The sequence below is a fragment of the Pyrgilauda ruficollis genome, unplaced genomic scaffold (assembly GCF_017590135.1).
Source record: "Pyrgilauda ruficollis isolate IOZ18807 unplaced genomic scaffold, ASM1759013v1 scaffold27, whole genome shotgun sequence".
NCBI classification, from domain to species: domain Eukaryota; kingdom Metazoa; phylum Chordata; class Aves; order Passeriformes; family Passeridae; genus Pyrgilauda; species Pyrgilauda ruficollis.
Window position 1 is genome coordinate 8,405,730 of NW_024524044.1, and position 16,638 is coordinate 8,422,367.

At 40.6% G+C, this 16,638-nt stretch overlaps 1 protein-coding gene across 1 annotated transcript in view; it reads left to right on the top strand.

Moving 5' to 3' along the window:
* The window catches only part of PLXNB2 (plexin B2), a 241,864-nt gene that overhangs the window by 144,459 nt on the left and 80,767 nt on the right, over positions 1-16,638 (top strand). The window lies entirely within an intron of this gene.

A 16,638-nucleotide genomic window follows, 5' to 3' on the forward strand; every position in this document is an offset into this window, starting at 1 on the left:
CAGTGGAAAATGGCCCTGTGATAAATCTCGTGTTTATACAGAAAAAGGTTAGTTAATGTACACAAAAAGAAACGTCTGTAAGCATCCAGCATTGCACAGAAGAGCTAAGACCCTTTCCTTCCCTCTGCTGTTCACTGGGCTCTGACATCAAGGCTTTACTATGCAGGAATATAATTTTGCTAGTAATGGTCATGTCCCACTTAAGAAGTGACTTATTTCTATGTTATTAGGCTATTATTCACTGTCCTCTTTCTTCTTACTCTGTCTTCCATTAAAAAACTAGAAGCTCTGACAAACAACTTAGGGATAGTGAAAGACAGCTGAAATCCTTCCATAAGAAATGGTATTTGACAATTCCCCAGTGTGAAAATAGCACAGTCCTGATTCCTTATTTACCTATTTGTTGTTCAAATAAATAGGGTCCAGCTAAGATGTAGACAATTAGGGACAGAAGGGAGCAGGTTAGAAAGCTGTTTATTTCCAGGCATCTTTTTGAAAGAAGCAGTCTTGCACAAGACCTCACAAATGTCACCTGCTGTGGTATGAAGGGAGCACCATACATTTGGTTCTTTCATAGCTGGATGTAGTACAGTCCAAAACTCTTCTTGAAAGCTTCCAGTCATTAAATTTGCGAAACGACATAAAGCTTTTTTTAACAAATGGTACTCCTGCTTCAGTTAGCTGGCCAGCATCCAACCCTAATAATTGCCTTCTGCCTATCTAAATTGCTCTGTTTATTTAATTGGACAAGGTCATATGTCAAAAGATGTGTTGGATAGGGTTGGTGATGCTAGGACAATAGGTATTATGTCACCCAATTCATTCAGCACAGATCATAGGGATTTTGTACAAATCACTCTGAAGCTTGCAAAGGACTTCATAAATCAAATAGCAGTTCCAGTTAGTTGAAATAAAACATTACTAATAGAAGGGCTGATCCTTGTCAGGCTACCTAGATCCCCGTGGGAATTTTATATGAATATTGATATAGGACTCCACAATGTATAAAAGAGTCCTGACTTGTACTAGAAATGAAGTCTCTCCACATGCATCTACAACAGGCTTATGGCCATCCCATATGTATGCAGTGATGGAGGGGTAAAGAACCATTAATTCATGCAGACAAAGGTGGTTGGCTCTTTCAATAAGAGTTTTTTTCCTCTCACACTTCTGCTTAGAGGCTAATACAAACCTTAATAAAATGTTACATTTGTCATCCATAAGATACCTGGTGCATTTCCTCAAGCTCTGTGAATTGTGCTTGCTGTGCAAAAGGGACCAGGGCTGCAGATGTTGGATTGAGACCTCGGTGTTTCTGGTGCCTGGTACAGTGAAATCAGCTGTCTAGCACAAAGTGTGATTGACTGTTTTGTCAGTGGTCCCAGACAGGAAGGAAATGAGAAAGACATTACAAGTTCAGGAACTTTGTCAAAAAAGCAAACACCAGTCTTGCTGAGCAGCTATTTCTGAGGGGGTTAAACAAACATCTGTTTGTTTAACCACCTAATGGAGACTGATCTGTTTTTTCCAGGTGTATTCAGATGGAGCAGTGGTCTCTGAAATCAGTGGTGTCGTTGGCTTGCTGAGGTTTTTTTTTTTCTTGAGCGTATGGAGGTAGGGATCTGTCCCCCTCCCCTAGCTCTTCCTTTGGCAGTGAGTATGCTGTACATACTAGTGAGGATGAGCACAGTGACCTCCCTTTGCTCTTTGAAGTTCAACCTCCTCAGTTTGAATACTTACAGTCCTTTAATATTAAACCACTGCCTCTCCTGCTGAAGGCACTGTACAGTGCAAGTAGGGACAGTTCAAATTCTTTGCCAGAAAGTGAGAGGGACTTCATAAATGTCTGGAGTATTTGAATCCCACCAGTGTTACTATCTTTAGCATCAGGGATCAATTATTTCAAAGAAGTAACAGATGCACCCAACACAGACAATTCTTATCCCCATTCAACTCTGTAGACAATTTCCCTATAGCTCTGTCTTCTGGGTGATTGTACTGGGCTGTGGGATGTCCCAGAGGTTAGGACAGTTTCTCCGGAGAGTGGAAAAGTAAATTGCTTGCACTTACCATGTTCTTTTTTCATTATTTTCTGCAAATCTTTGTGCACTTTTAATGCTTTTACTTTTCAAAGGCTTGTCTGAATTCCCAAGTTGGTTTAATGTTATGGAATGGTTATATCAGTTTAGCTGAATACTCGTTTGATTTAAGCTTAACTGTGTCTAAATAAATATTTATATTCAGTCTAAACAAATCTAAATGTTAAGTATTGGCTTTAAAGTATTTAAGTGCCTTATTTCAAAATCTTGTTTAAAACCCAGATGAGTCAAATAAGTATAGGTAAAGTTGAAACTTCAGCAAGCATGCTCATCTAATTATACTTTTACAAACTGCTACATGTCACACCATAGGAAAAGCAATATAAATCTATGAACAAAAATCTAAGGCAAAAAATGTTAAGGATTTTTTTTTCTAGAGGTGGTAGATCAGTGCCTTCATAAAATCAGTGGGTGAAACTGTATAAGATTTTCTTGTCATTTGGTTGACAGAGGGTGCTTTCAAACACCAAGTTAGCAGGAAGGGTAGGATGGCTGGCCATATGCTGAGCAGTGTGGTTTAATTTTCCCTATTGCACAGCCGTAGTTCTTTCTAAAAGCATGGAAGTGGTGCTCTTGGATGCCCTTTATGATGGCCTTGTATGGTTAGACCTGAAGCCAAGAGGCTGCAGTTGGAAACCTTTGTGGTGATGGAGACCAGAACAAGAGGCAGAGTCCTGGCTCTGTCTTCCTCCCTGTGAGGTAGGAGAACTGGAGGTGGTGGTAAACTTCAGACCTTCTCCTAGCTGCTGTAAGCACGGACCAGCCAAAAGGGAGTGGTTGCCCTTTATAGGCACTCCAGTTTGAAATCTAAGTGGAAAGACACATTTCCATCTGAAATGCTCGTGATTTTTCTGCCTGAAGATATTTACCCAAAACTTTAGGGAAAGTGTAGTACTGCAGCTGATTTTAGCAATGTTCTGGAGCTCTCTGGATGCTTGTTTTGGTTTTTTGGACCTTGCCATGAGATGAGTTCTCATTTTATGTAAGGTTTTGCACCCATGTGTCTCGCATCCTTTGCAAAGGAATAAAATCACTGTACTCCAGTACTCTGCCTGGAGACTGTAGCTCAGCTTCATGGTGCAGTAGCCTCCTTGCTCTAGCTCTTGGTGAGTTGCTCTTGCTTGACTTCTCAGAGCAAGCAAACATTTATTTCAGAGATACTCAAAGAATTATCTTCATAGTCTCAGATATCCTTATATTTCAGCACTTTATGACTAATTTCTTAATCTCTCTGCCAGTTACAGTTCATGCCTGCCTATCAAACAAATGAAGAATAGTAGGGGTTGAGTTTCCTACTGGCTTTTCTTTATGTCATCATACAAGTACTGCAGAAAGCTAGTGAGGAATCTGTGTTCAGATGCTCATGTGCAACTTCTGTTGTTTCCTGTGGCATATTTTGCATAATTATTTGATGGTAGATTGTATTAAAAAGTCATCTGCAAAGCACACAGTAGCATATACAAGTCATTTATGCCTTGGAGTGAAGTTTCCTCTGGCGTGAATCCACAGGCTCTGTAAAATGTGCATCAAAAACCATTGAAAAGGGATTTCTGTCCTCTCAGACTGGTTTCCAGATTTGTTTTGGAAGGGCAAAGTATGCAACAGGGAAGTTTCCAGTGCTTCAAAGCTTTCCTGTGCCCAGCAGGTTTTAGCCTCACAGAACCTCACCTTCAGGGAGCCTCCATGGTTACCCTGCAGCCTTGAGCTCGATGGTAGGCGTGTTTAAAGCTTGGAGATGCAATGCCTCCAATGGCAATCAGAAATGCACAGAGTATTAGCTTCAGAGTGTCTTTAGAAATTCACATTGAAAAGCTGGGCTGAGGGGGATCAATCTTGTGCTCGCACTCTGTGGTGGCTACAGATCCCTGGTGCAGCCTGTCCAGGGCACGCAGCACAAACGGGCAAATACCCCTCTGCAGGGATGTGGCTGATAATACTTTACATTATACATTTCCATTAATTGGATGCTATTACTACCTGATACATAGGTCATTGCTCCTAATTAATTAAGGCCCAGGAAGGTACATAGCACTTTACAAGACGCAGATGAAGACAGATGTCCACTTGAGAAATTAAAATATACCAGTTTGAGCATTTTATATAAGACCAGATCAACTATAAAAATCTGATATCTAGACAGACCCTAATAAACCTGATGAAAACCAGGTAAATTAGATCAGCTTAAAGGTAACAAAATGTGATAGAAATGTTCTAAGTTGTCTGCAAAAATGCTTTCAGGCAGAAGGATTAGCATGAAGTATGTTTTTACAAGGATTAGGGAGAATATTTTACAGGATAAACTAGCCCATAAAATTGTTCCTTTTTGCTTGCATCTATAGATGGACTTCTCTTGTAAAATATGCAGCCTGAACAAAAACTTGCAGTTTTTAACTGTTGTAATAATAGTTTGTTCTTTCCTGACACACCATGCATAAATTTTGAAGTGCTGCTGGAACAACTGAGCTATGCATTCTGGTTCCTTGGAAATAAGACTATCCAAAAAATTGTTTTAGAACATAGATATGAAATACTGGAATTCTGATTGCCTTTCAGTTGTTTGGGCAGGAATGCAGGTTATATTTTCAATGACATCATGCTCTTAGGCATATTTCCTATTATCCTTACATATCAGCACACTAAACTTTATGTCTTAATATACCCCTATAAATTTTCATCTTATTTGCTTTTAAAGAGTTGAAAGTGTTTATGTATGATGATTGCGTTTGAAGACTTTCCTAGATATATATTCTCCAATACAAAGTGTAGGCTGTGTTTGAATTTAGTTTATCTACTGTACAAATTTTTAAAATACATGGAGCAGCTACTGTAAATTCAAATTTGAAATATATATACCAAAGTACCTAATGTACAAAGCAATCATAAAATATACTTGGCTTAGACCTTTTAACCACATCACTGGGTGCTGTAAAAGAAACATTTAGCTTAAAAGCTCAGAAGATGCATGATGAAAGCTGCCCAACAGAAGTCTTTGGAGGTTGCCTGGATAATTAGTCTTGTGGGATGAAACTGGTCATGCAAGGAGGAGGATTTACACTGCTCTCTATTCCCCTCGTATAGTGTTGCTGGCTCTTATTGGCTCTGCTAACTCATGTATCCAAATGCACTTAGCAGTGAAAGAAAAACACTCCCACCAGCTGCTGAGCAGCCTTGCAGTGACCTCTCTATCCTAGTACAAACACATGGAAGAAACTCATCTTCTTTCCATGAGAATTCCACTGTGCTCTGCAGCAGCAGTTTTGGTGGAGACCTCTTTTCCACTTGTTAGCATTGGCTGTTTCACAAGGCATTTTGCATTTAGTCAAACATCAAAACACAATGGGGTCTGGAAAGGGATCACAATAGGCAGGAATTTGTGTAAAGCAGATGCTGTGCCAAACTTGTCCTGTGCTCCTCTGCTAAGAAAGTAGCAAGAGTTTGCATGGCTTTACTCATGGCTTTGCATCTTTTGTCATGGTTTTTTTCACAGGGATGCCTTGGCAGCATCTATTTAAGCAATAGGCTAAGGATGCACTGTGCTGCCAGAAGTTTGGAAATTGCTGCTCCTTTGTTTGGGCATGGTTAGCCCAGCTTCTCAGTCAAAGGCAAAGGGTTTAGAGTTACCAGTTCTTAGGAGGAGTCAGCTCTGGGTGTTAGAAAACTGAAAACAGATGCTCTATGTACAGCAGAAACAAGAGGGGTTTTTCCTTTCCTTTTTCTTTTTAAGGATACATTTCTGAATCTTGCAGTTGTTTTAGGTTAAAATACTATTTGAGAATGGTTTGATCATACAATCAGCAGGCAGATAAATAAATCCTCCAACCATTGGGTTGTTAATGGTAGGAGTGGAAGGGCCGGTCTGCTTGTCTGTCACTATTTACTTCCATGCATCTCAAATTACATCCTCTGATTGCATCCTCTCAAACTGCATCCTCTTTAGAAGCATGACTTTTGGTTCTCGAAAGCCATTGAGGAAACAAGAGAAAATTGTAAATCTGGGCCCAGTAATTATACATACAAATTGTGAGACTTAGATCTATGATATTTTCAGGATGGAAAGGATCATACACGTATGTGCACTTACTGGGCAGCAGCATTTCCAAGCAAAAATTGCACTCTGTAGGAGTGGGGAGGCCTGTTCAGTGCTTAATGGGGACTCATAAGAAAAATGAAGTGGCTTTTTACTAGGACCTCTAGTGAGAGGAGAAGGACAATGGTTTTAAACTGAAAGAGGATGGATTTAGTTTGGACATAAGAATTAAATTCTTCATGATGAGGCTGGTGAGAAATAGGAATAGGTTACCTAGAGAGGTTGTGGATGTCCCATCTGTGGAAGTATTCAAGGCCAGGTTAGAAGGGGTTTTGAGCAGCCTGGTCTATTGCAAGGTGTCCCTGCACAGAGCAGGGAAGTTGGACTAGATGATCTTTGAAAGTGTCTTCCATCTCAAACCACTCTATCATTCTCGGTAAGTTTATGCATCACCTAGAGGCCCCAAGGCAGGCCATGACAGGTCCTGGCTCAGCTGGCAAGTTCAACTGGAGTGGGTTCAGAGCCCACCTGTGACAATTGACTGATTTGATTTGAGTCTGTCACACATGTGTGAGGGCTGTTCTGTGGAGATTGCAGTGCTCTGTTCGGCATGACTGATGACTTGTAATTTTAAAGGAAGGACCTCTGTTTGGATGGGTTAGGCAGAGACTGGTGTGAAATAGGCAGCAATACATTTTAATCATGCTCCTTTTTTGAAATAAGTGTTCCTGTGTTGAACACTTCTGAAACAAGGAAAACACATTTTATGACTGTGTTATGCATCCATAAAAGGGGATTTTACAATTCTTTTGCTGACAGACCCTTAAGTAGATAGACACAGGTGGATGCTGCTGTCACATTCCTGTAAATTACTGGTTAACTAGCTATATAAGCTTGGAGTGAAATACAGTGGAAGTACATAGAAGCGTACAGAGTGTCTGTCTAGGCAGATTGGATCAGCACAAGTCAGCACTGTGCTGTTAGAGCCAGGGCACTCCATTCATTTAGATGAGCCTTGTGTGTTTATTAAAACAAAAACAAAACAACAACAACAACAAAACACCAGGAAAAACTAAACACAAATGAAATTGCTGCAATTATATTTCACTTGTGGCAGCCAAAAGCCACAATAGGTAAATGAATAAGTGTGATCAAATGTGACTTGGAACATACAGCCTGCTCTATATTTGTCCTTAACCCTTTATACTGTGTATGGCGTTTATTTTAGTATGTTCAATTTCCTGCAGGCACCTTTCTTGTGGATTCTATTCTACTCATCTCCCCTTAAAAGCCTTACCAAATATTTACCATGTGCCCTTTCTTGCTATGCTTCTGCTTCTCCAAGCTGTTTCTGCCCTGCTGTCACGTGTCTCCCCATCTTGTCCCAGCTCCATTGTCAGCTGCAGGAGTTATCTGTCTGTGAGCAGAAGCAGCTCCCCCAGTTCGTTGTTTCTGCTGGGTGGCTCCATCTGCATCAGCTCATCTTCATGGCTCCCTGAGGCAGGACTCCAGTTCATCCAGCACCATCTCTTCTGCACATTCATTCCTCCCGCTCCCCAAGCTGGAGTGAACTCTGAGTGTGGAGAGTATCAGCAGGTGCCACCAAGTTAAGCATGTCTCACTGTGTTTTTCTTGCTTCTGAGAGAGCAATAGGAAACAAAGGAGAAGGAAAAGCAGTCAAGAAACAAGAGGTGTTTCCAGGTGAGGTTTGAAAAGAGATGGGGAGTCAATAAGGCAGTGAGTATGTCTGAGATCCCCATTGAGATCTGAAAATCACCTGAGGTTCCTGTTCCTTTATTTTTCCTCCTTTTTTTTCTTCTACCTCCTACTTTGTAATCTGAGACTTTACACAAGAGTGTTCAGGCTGTTGTAGCAGCAACTGTAAAAGAGGAAAACTTGGAGGCTGTGCCTAAGAAAAAAAGAAAATAAGAAGGTGGGGGGAGGAGGAGCTGTAAGAAGATGAGAAAAGATGTGTAAGGCAAGAAAAATAAAAGGGCTTTTTAAAAGTTGTCATGAACATTAATTTGAAAGACAGAGAAAAAAAAATCTCACTTTAATCTCAGGGCGATCAAAATCAGCAACACCAACATGAGGATACAAATGGTCCAAATAAAAGTTAAAAAAACAATTCAAGAAAGACAAACCAAATAAACACCTGTGATTTATCTCCAGCAGAAGAAGCCAGGAAGATTCTCTCTTCCTCATCTATGTGTTTCTTAGCTCCTGACAATCAATAAATTTTCATTTTCAAGAGTTTTCCCCATCTACCCCTCTCTGTTTGTGGCTTGCATTATCAGCTGCCTGAGTACAATGGATATTGTAGTGTACTCTATTGAGTGTGGTCAAAATAGCTTCCCATTTTCATAGAGCTTTTGTCCTATGTCTCAGTAGTCCTGGATAAATCACTGGCACAGATAGATAAATGCATGAAAATTAAGAATGCGGGGATCTATTAAACCCAAATACAAAAACAAAATAAAGAGAAACAGGAGAGTAAGAAGACAGCATGGTGATGAGGCAGGAAATCACACAGCAGACATACTACCAAGTGAGAGGTAGAATTAGAAGAAGAGGATTTTTTTGCATTACTCACCATATTTGCATTTCATTAATTTATGGGTTAAAATTTATTTACCCCACTGATTTATAGGATCAATTTCATATGGTGTTATCACTGCAGTTTATACATGATGCTTCTATTAAGCCCTATGACACTGTAATATAACAAGAAGACAAAAATGTTGGCTCTGCCTCATGCCAAAATTCTGCATAGCTTTAAATGTCTGTGTGCTGTTCTGTACAGTCACATCTTAGCTAGGAAATCCTGGCTCTTTGCAGCTCTCCTCTGGCTGTGCTCAGCAAGGGGTACATGCAGGTTCAAGCTGCTGACACAGGGGCTGCAGCTGCAGCAGACATCGGAGCGCGGTTTGCTGCTTCTGCTTTGAGGGGGACGGCGAGACCGACTGCCTGCCTGTGAACTCCCGGTTTGAATTCATACATGCTGCAAGTGTCCTTTTGACTTGAGTATTTCTTTGTGCATGTGATAAATGGTTAATTACAAGGTTAATTACACAGAAGAACTGGTTCTGGCAAGGAAGGAGGCAGAAAACTTTGTGTTTGTTTCCACATGGTCATGCTCAGATTCCCCCACGCTGGAAGAAAATCCGCCTCCTTTCTGGCTTCTTCCAGGGGAAGTCCAAAACCAGTCCTTGAAGATGACCTTATAGCACTGAAAACAAGCAGTTCGTTGTTGTATCATGGAGCTGGTGACACAGAGTCTCCTTTTACTATCAGTACAAATGCATTTTTTTCCTTGTGCTGTAATACCCTTATTAATGCAAGGAAAGCCTGCAAATCAGCACTATCCTAACTCCCTGGGCTTTCTTTTCCATGCTTCAGACTCTAATTTTCTGCAGGTTCACCAGCTAAAGGAAAAGGATATTTTTTTCCTGGGTTGCAGAAGGGATAAAATAACCCAGGGCTTACATGGAGCAGGTGAGTGTGCATGAGGCATCCCTGCTTTCTGCTGGGCTTCTGTGGCCGCCTTTTAAGTGGTTGCTACTGCAAGTCACCCCCCTTGAAGCTCAGGCAGCTGCAGCAGGTGTTTACCCTTGCAGCCAAATCAGGTTTGGCCATTGCAGGCTCAGGTAGCATAAAACTGTAAGTGACTTTGGGAGTGTCTGGAGTGGCTTGTGGCCCTGTGCTGACTGCAGACTGATTCAGCTGGGTGTTAGTCCGTAGGGCATCATTGGGATTAGTGCTCAGTGAGATTGTAGATTAAAATAAAATCTTAATTTTTGTTCATTAGGAGATCTCATGGCTTCAAGAAAATCACAAAGCAGGTCAAAGAGGAGATTCTGTGGGTTCAGATTCCTGACAAGTCAGCTGCTTGCTATTAAACACGTCACTCAGCTGCTTTTCTACAGATCAACTGCATCTTTGTAACACTCGTGAAAGTGAGACCTCATTAAAATGAGTGCTTCATTGCTGCTGAGAGAATGGAGAAAAGATGGAGGGATGAATGTAGAGGCCCAAACTGAATGGGAGGTGTGATGGTCCAGGAAGGCATGAATGCAGGTCTGCTTCTGCAGTGTTTCTCTTCTCTGTGTGTGCTCCTGCCTCCATTAGTGGAATGTGGCTGGAATGTGAATGTGCAACCCTCTGTTTTGGGATGATAATATGAACACTTGTCTTCATAATAAAAAGTAGGGTTTGAAGAGACCTTTCTGGCATAAGCTAACCTTGTCTCAGAGTGGTTTATAATCTGTAATTGCTGGTAGTGAATGCTGTTGAATGAGGTCTCTCCACAGCAGCTGTTTTTATCTCTTATATGTTTTTGACTCTTTTTTAAGCTGCTTGGCACTGTAAAATCTTGAAAGTATTTTCATGTAAAAGAAATTTTATTTTGATTCCTAAGACCAGCCAAGAAACCTGTCCTTGGACTATGTCAGAACGTATGGTGTAAAAGATTTTCAAAATCAAAACATTGCCAGGTCTGACTGAAATGAACCAGGGAATTCATTAGAGTCTCTGCCTCAAAGAGTGCACATAAATCTGCCAAGTGCTACTCTTCTCTTTTGTTTACCTGCTGATGTTGCAGAAACAGGACATTATTGGAAGTTCTGGAGTGCAATAGCAAAATTTTTTAAGTATGCATTTTCTGAGTCTCATTACCTGTTGTTAATGCTCTTTTGAGTGACTCCTAGTTGAAAAATTAAGGCTCACATGCCTCCCTCTTCCTCTGAATTTGGATCTGGATCAGAATATTAAATACTTTAAAGTTCAGGTGTGCATGGATGAAAGGTTTTGATTCCAACTACTTATAGTGTTATTAATTTAGCTTGAAGTTGATAACATAATTATTAATATGAATTCTGAATTTTCTAGCTGTCTGCCTCTCTTAAACTTTTGACGCAATCAATTTTGCCAATTTTGCACAAAGTTCATGAGAGTGCTTGTCATAGGCATGCTGGGATGCTGATGGATGTAGAACCTACTGTAAAAGGCAGTTGTGTTCCTCAGCTGTTAATACAATACAATGCCTGGAGAAACCTTTTCTAAGGTGGGACAAGAAAACATCTCTGTTTGGCTTGGTGGAATGCAGCAATAGTGTTTTACTGTAGTTGCCAGGGATACTAGAGCTGGATGAGATACTATGTTTAATCCCCTCCCTACCCCTTAGAAGCCTGTGAGACATGAGAAAGATTTGGTGATCTTTGGTAAATAATTGGTGGTTCAGGTTCCCAAATAATTTGTGTGAATGTTGATAAGGATGTAAGAAAAAAAAAAAAAAGAAAAAAAAATCCTTAAAATTCCCTTTGGATCATCTTGCTCATACAACATTTCCTCATCCTTTCATACACATCCTGTTGCCCTTGAGCTCCCAGCTAACCCGGCTGTGGGATGCCACAGTGTCCACTTGGGTTAATGGGTTATCTCAGGCAGTGAGTTATCTAGGTCTTTTTGCTGCTGATATCTCAGATCTTCTGAAAGATGAGAGTCTCCAGAGTGATGGAAACATCTTCTTGCTCATGACCCTTTCCCAGGGGAAACATGCAGTGCATACTCTGCTCTCCCAGACACTGCTGGCCTCTGCTCATGTTGTAGGCACAGTATTGGGATTTACTCCTCTTTGGACCAAAGTACAACTCATTCTTGACAGATGAAACCATGGTATAGGTATATTGGGTTTGCATAGCAAGGGTTTGGTAATGGGGGTGTTTTCTGTGAGAAGTTGCCAGAAGCTTCCCCCATCCATGTCCAACAGAGCCAATGCCAGCTGGCTCCAAAACAGACCTGGACTGGTCAGGGCCAAGCTGCTCAGCAACGATGGTAGCACCCTGGGATAACAGATTTAAGAAAGGGAAAAAATGACTGTGCAACAGAAGCAAGGAGAGAGTAGTAAAAACCTGTGAGACAAACAACTCTTCAGACACCAAGGTCAGTGAATAAGAGGGAGGAGGTGTTCCAGGCACCGGAGCTGAGATTCCCTGCAGCCCGTGGTGCAGGCCATGGGAGGCAGCTGTGGTGCCCCTGCAATCCATGGAGATCCATGCGGGAGCAGAGATCCACCTGCACCCCCTGGAGGACCCAACACCTGTGGAAAGTTGATACTGGAGCAGGCTCCTGGCAGGACCTGTGGCCTGTGGAGAGAGGAGCCACACTGCAGCAGGTTTGCTGGCAGGATTTGTCACCCTGTGGGGGACCTGTGCTGGACCAGTCTGTTCCTGAGGGACTGGGGAAGGGATCCACTCTGGAAAAGTTCATTAAGAACTTCAGCCCATGGGTAGGAATCACTTTGGAGAGACCATGAAGGGCTGTCTCAAGTGGGACAGAGTGCGTGCTGGAGCAGGGGAAGAGTGTGACAAGGAGGGAGTGGCAGAGATGTGATGGACTGACTGCAGCTGCCATTCCCCCCTTCTCTGTGATGCTTGCAGTGAGAAAGTAGAGAACTTGGGAGTAAAATTGAGCCCAGGAAAAAGGGAGGGTGTGGGGAAAAGGTTTTTTAAAGTTTGGTTTCAGTTCTCATTATCCTTCTCTGATTTTAATTGGCAACAAATTAAAATAATTTCCCTAAGTTGCAGCTGTTTTACCTGTGACAGTAATTGATAAGTGATATCTCCTTGTCCTTATCTCAACCCCTGATCCTTTCATCATATTTTTGTCAGCCTGTTTAGCTAAGGAATGGAGTGTCAGAGTGACTTAGTGGGCACCACAGCTTATTCTTGATATAAGAAACCCAGGTTTTCAGTAACCTGAATTTGTGTTCCCGTGTGTCTTCCATTTGTTTTCCCAGGGACTGCAGGAAACACCAACAGAATGCACAGGGACTGAGGGTGTAACATTCATTATTTCCTTGGCAAATCTGTAATTTTCAACTAGTCCTTGTAACAGAAGATCCATGTCAATATAACTATTGCACATGTTAAAAAAAAAAATAAATCTTATATTATTGAAAATTACTCAAAAAACTTTTTTTAAATTTGTCTTGTGAAAACAAGCAAAATTTTTGTCTTCCACACCAGGAATAGAAACAGTATTAAAGTATTTGTCCATATGTTACCAGGCAGTTTGACCTGATGGGATTTTTTGTTCCATATGAAGGTGGTCTATACATCTTAGCAAATTGTGTTTTGAGAAGTGAAAGGGAAGGAAAATTGCTCCTTTTGAGCAGTACGGGCTATCACAACATCTAATGAAGTGGATGTTGGTTTCTCATTCTCCACAGCATGACCTCCCATGGTTTTCTGAGCCACAGGTCCCATCTGCTAGCAGCACAACTACAGGGATGTTCACCCTCACAGTCATCACTACTCTCACTGGTTCTGCCAATTTTGGATGTCTGGCACAGTATACCAACAAAGCTGTTCCTCTCTGTCCAAACCTTTCTAGTATGTTGCTGTACTCTTGGGAAATTTGTTTGAATCCTGCAGTGTTGTTTCAGGTGATTCATTCTCTGAGCCATCGCTCATTTGTTTTAGGAAATAATAGTAAAAGTTGTAACTGAGGAAGAGTTTACTTTTAGGTACAGTTCTTGCAGAAGTAGAAGCTTTGAAATCCAGACTGAAAATCTGCTATCCCCTGCTTCTCATACATTCTTCAGTTTCTGTTTTGACTTCTTTTGAGCCCAAAACTGAAAGCTGAGTTCTTTTCAACCTTTGGCACACTTAAGAAAATCTAAAAAGTTACTCAAAATGAGAGAGAATTTTCATTCACCTTTCCCCAAATAACCATGCCATTGGAGTGCATTCTTTGGATATTACCTTTTTTATGTAGCAATTTTTGAGTATTTTTTTATCAATTTTTTTTCCAATTTAAGTGTCTTGTACATCTTTTGGAGTCCCTCTGATTAAGGGAAAGTTTGCTGGGAGAACCACAGTTTTCTGCATCTCTTGCTATTAAAGCATATCAGTACCTGCCTTGCTTGGCAGAAGTCTCTAGACCAGAATGTCAGGTAAAAAAATTTTGTCTGGATAAGAGGTCATAGCAGGGCTTAATTAAGTATATATGTGATTAATGAAGAAATACTCTGGAAAAAAAAAAAAAAAACCACAGAGATTATTCCTTCAGTAAAGATTTTCTTGTCTGTTGTCTTTTGGGAATAACACTTGTTTTAGTTCTCAGTTATTCCAGTTTCAGGCAAAATTTGGTATTCTTTCACTTCAGGTGAAGCAAATGTAAGAAATTAATTAGCATAAAGCTAAAGATATATCAAAGGCTAAGGTGATGGGGAATGGCTGGAAAGTTGAAGGTTCCTGTGTTCAGTCACAGCAGATAATTTTACACTGAAGGAGAACACCTGCCAAGTCCATGTCAGCATGGTACTAGTGCTAGTTCTTAGGGTTGTTTATAATAATGTGAAGTCAATTTGAAGCTCACTTTGTGCTTGTAGATTACAGATTCTCCTTTTTTCTGCATGCCTTTTGAAAAATTGGGTGTTATTTAAGGTTACTGGTCTAGCATGAGTAGGAAGATACAAAATTCTGGGTACTTACTTTAAAATTGATCGCTGTGGGGCAAAGCTCAGGTAGTTGTGTGATTACCAACACAGTGTCACTTTAAGGCAGTTCCCCTGTATGAAGTGTTCTTCTGGGTACCCTGTGTTTCCTGCACATAAATTCTAGAATTTCATATTTCTTGTAGGAAGCAGTAGAGGGGACAAGAGGCTGGATGGAGACAAGACTTTGAGAGAGAAAAAAAATTATGTGAGCAAATGCTCTGTTGGTCTTCTTTTATCCTGAGTCTGATCAGGGCTTAAAACTAAGCGCAAATTGAGAGTGGAGGGTGTATGGCAGCTCTCAGGACCGGGGCATGACTTAGAGTAAGCCACCCAGGCCTGTGTGTAAATACAGAGTGTGATTAAGCCATTGGAAATACATTTCCTGTGCAGAACATCATGGATTCCGTGCTCCAGCCTATGCTTCTTACACCTTTCTCTTGTGTTTCTGCAACTTGTTCATTTAAAACAGAAGTTTTTCACAGCAGGAGACTGCTTCTTGATGCATTCCCAGAGCATCTAATTCAGTACAGCACCCGTGTTAATAGCAGCTCTGGCATTCTTATCACACCAGCTGGTCATAGAAGGATTCTTCCAGCTGCTTCTTCCCAATTAAGTTAAAAATAAGTGAAAGGGGCATGTGATTGTAGTTCATCTCACTTCATTCTATTTACTTTTTAAATTTTCTTAAGCCTGCTATTTGATAAGTGAAGGAGAGTTTAATTCTGAATGTCTTCATAGTGTATTTAATTTTTGTTTACTATTTGCTTTGGAGAGAGTATGGAAAGTGAAACTAATAAGTATAGAGAATTATGAACTTGCATAGAGATCTGAGCTAATCTGATGGGGGTTGGCATGAGACAGGAGTGGCAGGGAGTAAATAACAAAAACAAACAAAGAAACAAAGACAAGGCATTATTAACAGAGAGTGCATGCAGTTCTGAATTATTTAAGTCAAAAAATTTATAAATAAGGCAGAAAATAGTAGGGAGGAAGCATTACCCATTTTTATACAGAGAATTAATTACTCCTCTAAGAGACTGGTTTAGACATGCAACATGTACTTTTTATTAAGTTCTGGTTATGGCATGGACCAGCAAGACTCTTCATTCTTCTGGGACGAAGGCAGGAGTATTGCAAATGCAGCCTTTGTGTCTTTGTGCCACCAATGGACAAAATGGGTTTTTTCAATCCACTGAAATACAGGAACATGGAGGGGAACTGAGTACTGAAATTAATGTACAATGAATTATTTTCCATTCATTTAAGGCACATTTTGTAAGTAGAGCTATTTATGGGGGTTTCTTTGACTGAGAACAGAGATTATAATATTCTAAAAATAATTACCTTGTGAGAAAAGCAGGAACAAATTAATCTCAATTCTGCATTTGATCCTTGTTCAATAGGTAATAGAGTGATAAAACTGGTGTGAAAAAACCCTGCAGTAGTGTGTCAAGCTGGCTTTTTATTTCATTGCAGATAACTGTAAGGGATAATATTTGAAACTAGCTGACAAACATTATCACATATCATTTAGCAGGGGAGAAGTAAGATGGGATCAAAGCTGGAAAACTGAAGTCCTTAGGAACAGTAAGAAAAGAGAATAATTCAGAAGAACTCTGGGTTCCTTAGAGCAGGTCAACTCTTGTTGTAAAGAGATCCAACACTTCATTACATTGCAAAGCATGTGCTAAAGTCTGTGTGTCTGGAGAATAGGTTACAAGTCTCAGCCTTTTCTTGGTCACTGTCATAGGAATTCAATTTATCATTAGAAAGTCCAGCTTGTGCTGCCAGTGATGTCCTCTCTTGTCTTTGGCATCATTTTATATCTAGCTACTCAGCTCGGTACAATGATAGGAGTTTCAGCAAACAAGTTTGAAGTTAGTGTTTTATTTATCCTGGGTTACATTTAGTAGGTTTTTGGGGATTTAGAGTTTAGTTCACTCTGATTTTAGGGCAGTTGTTCCCACCATTGCACATGCATTTTCTCCATAGAGGAGCAAAACACGCTCAAA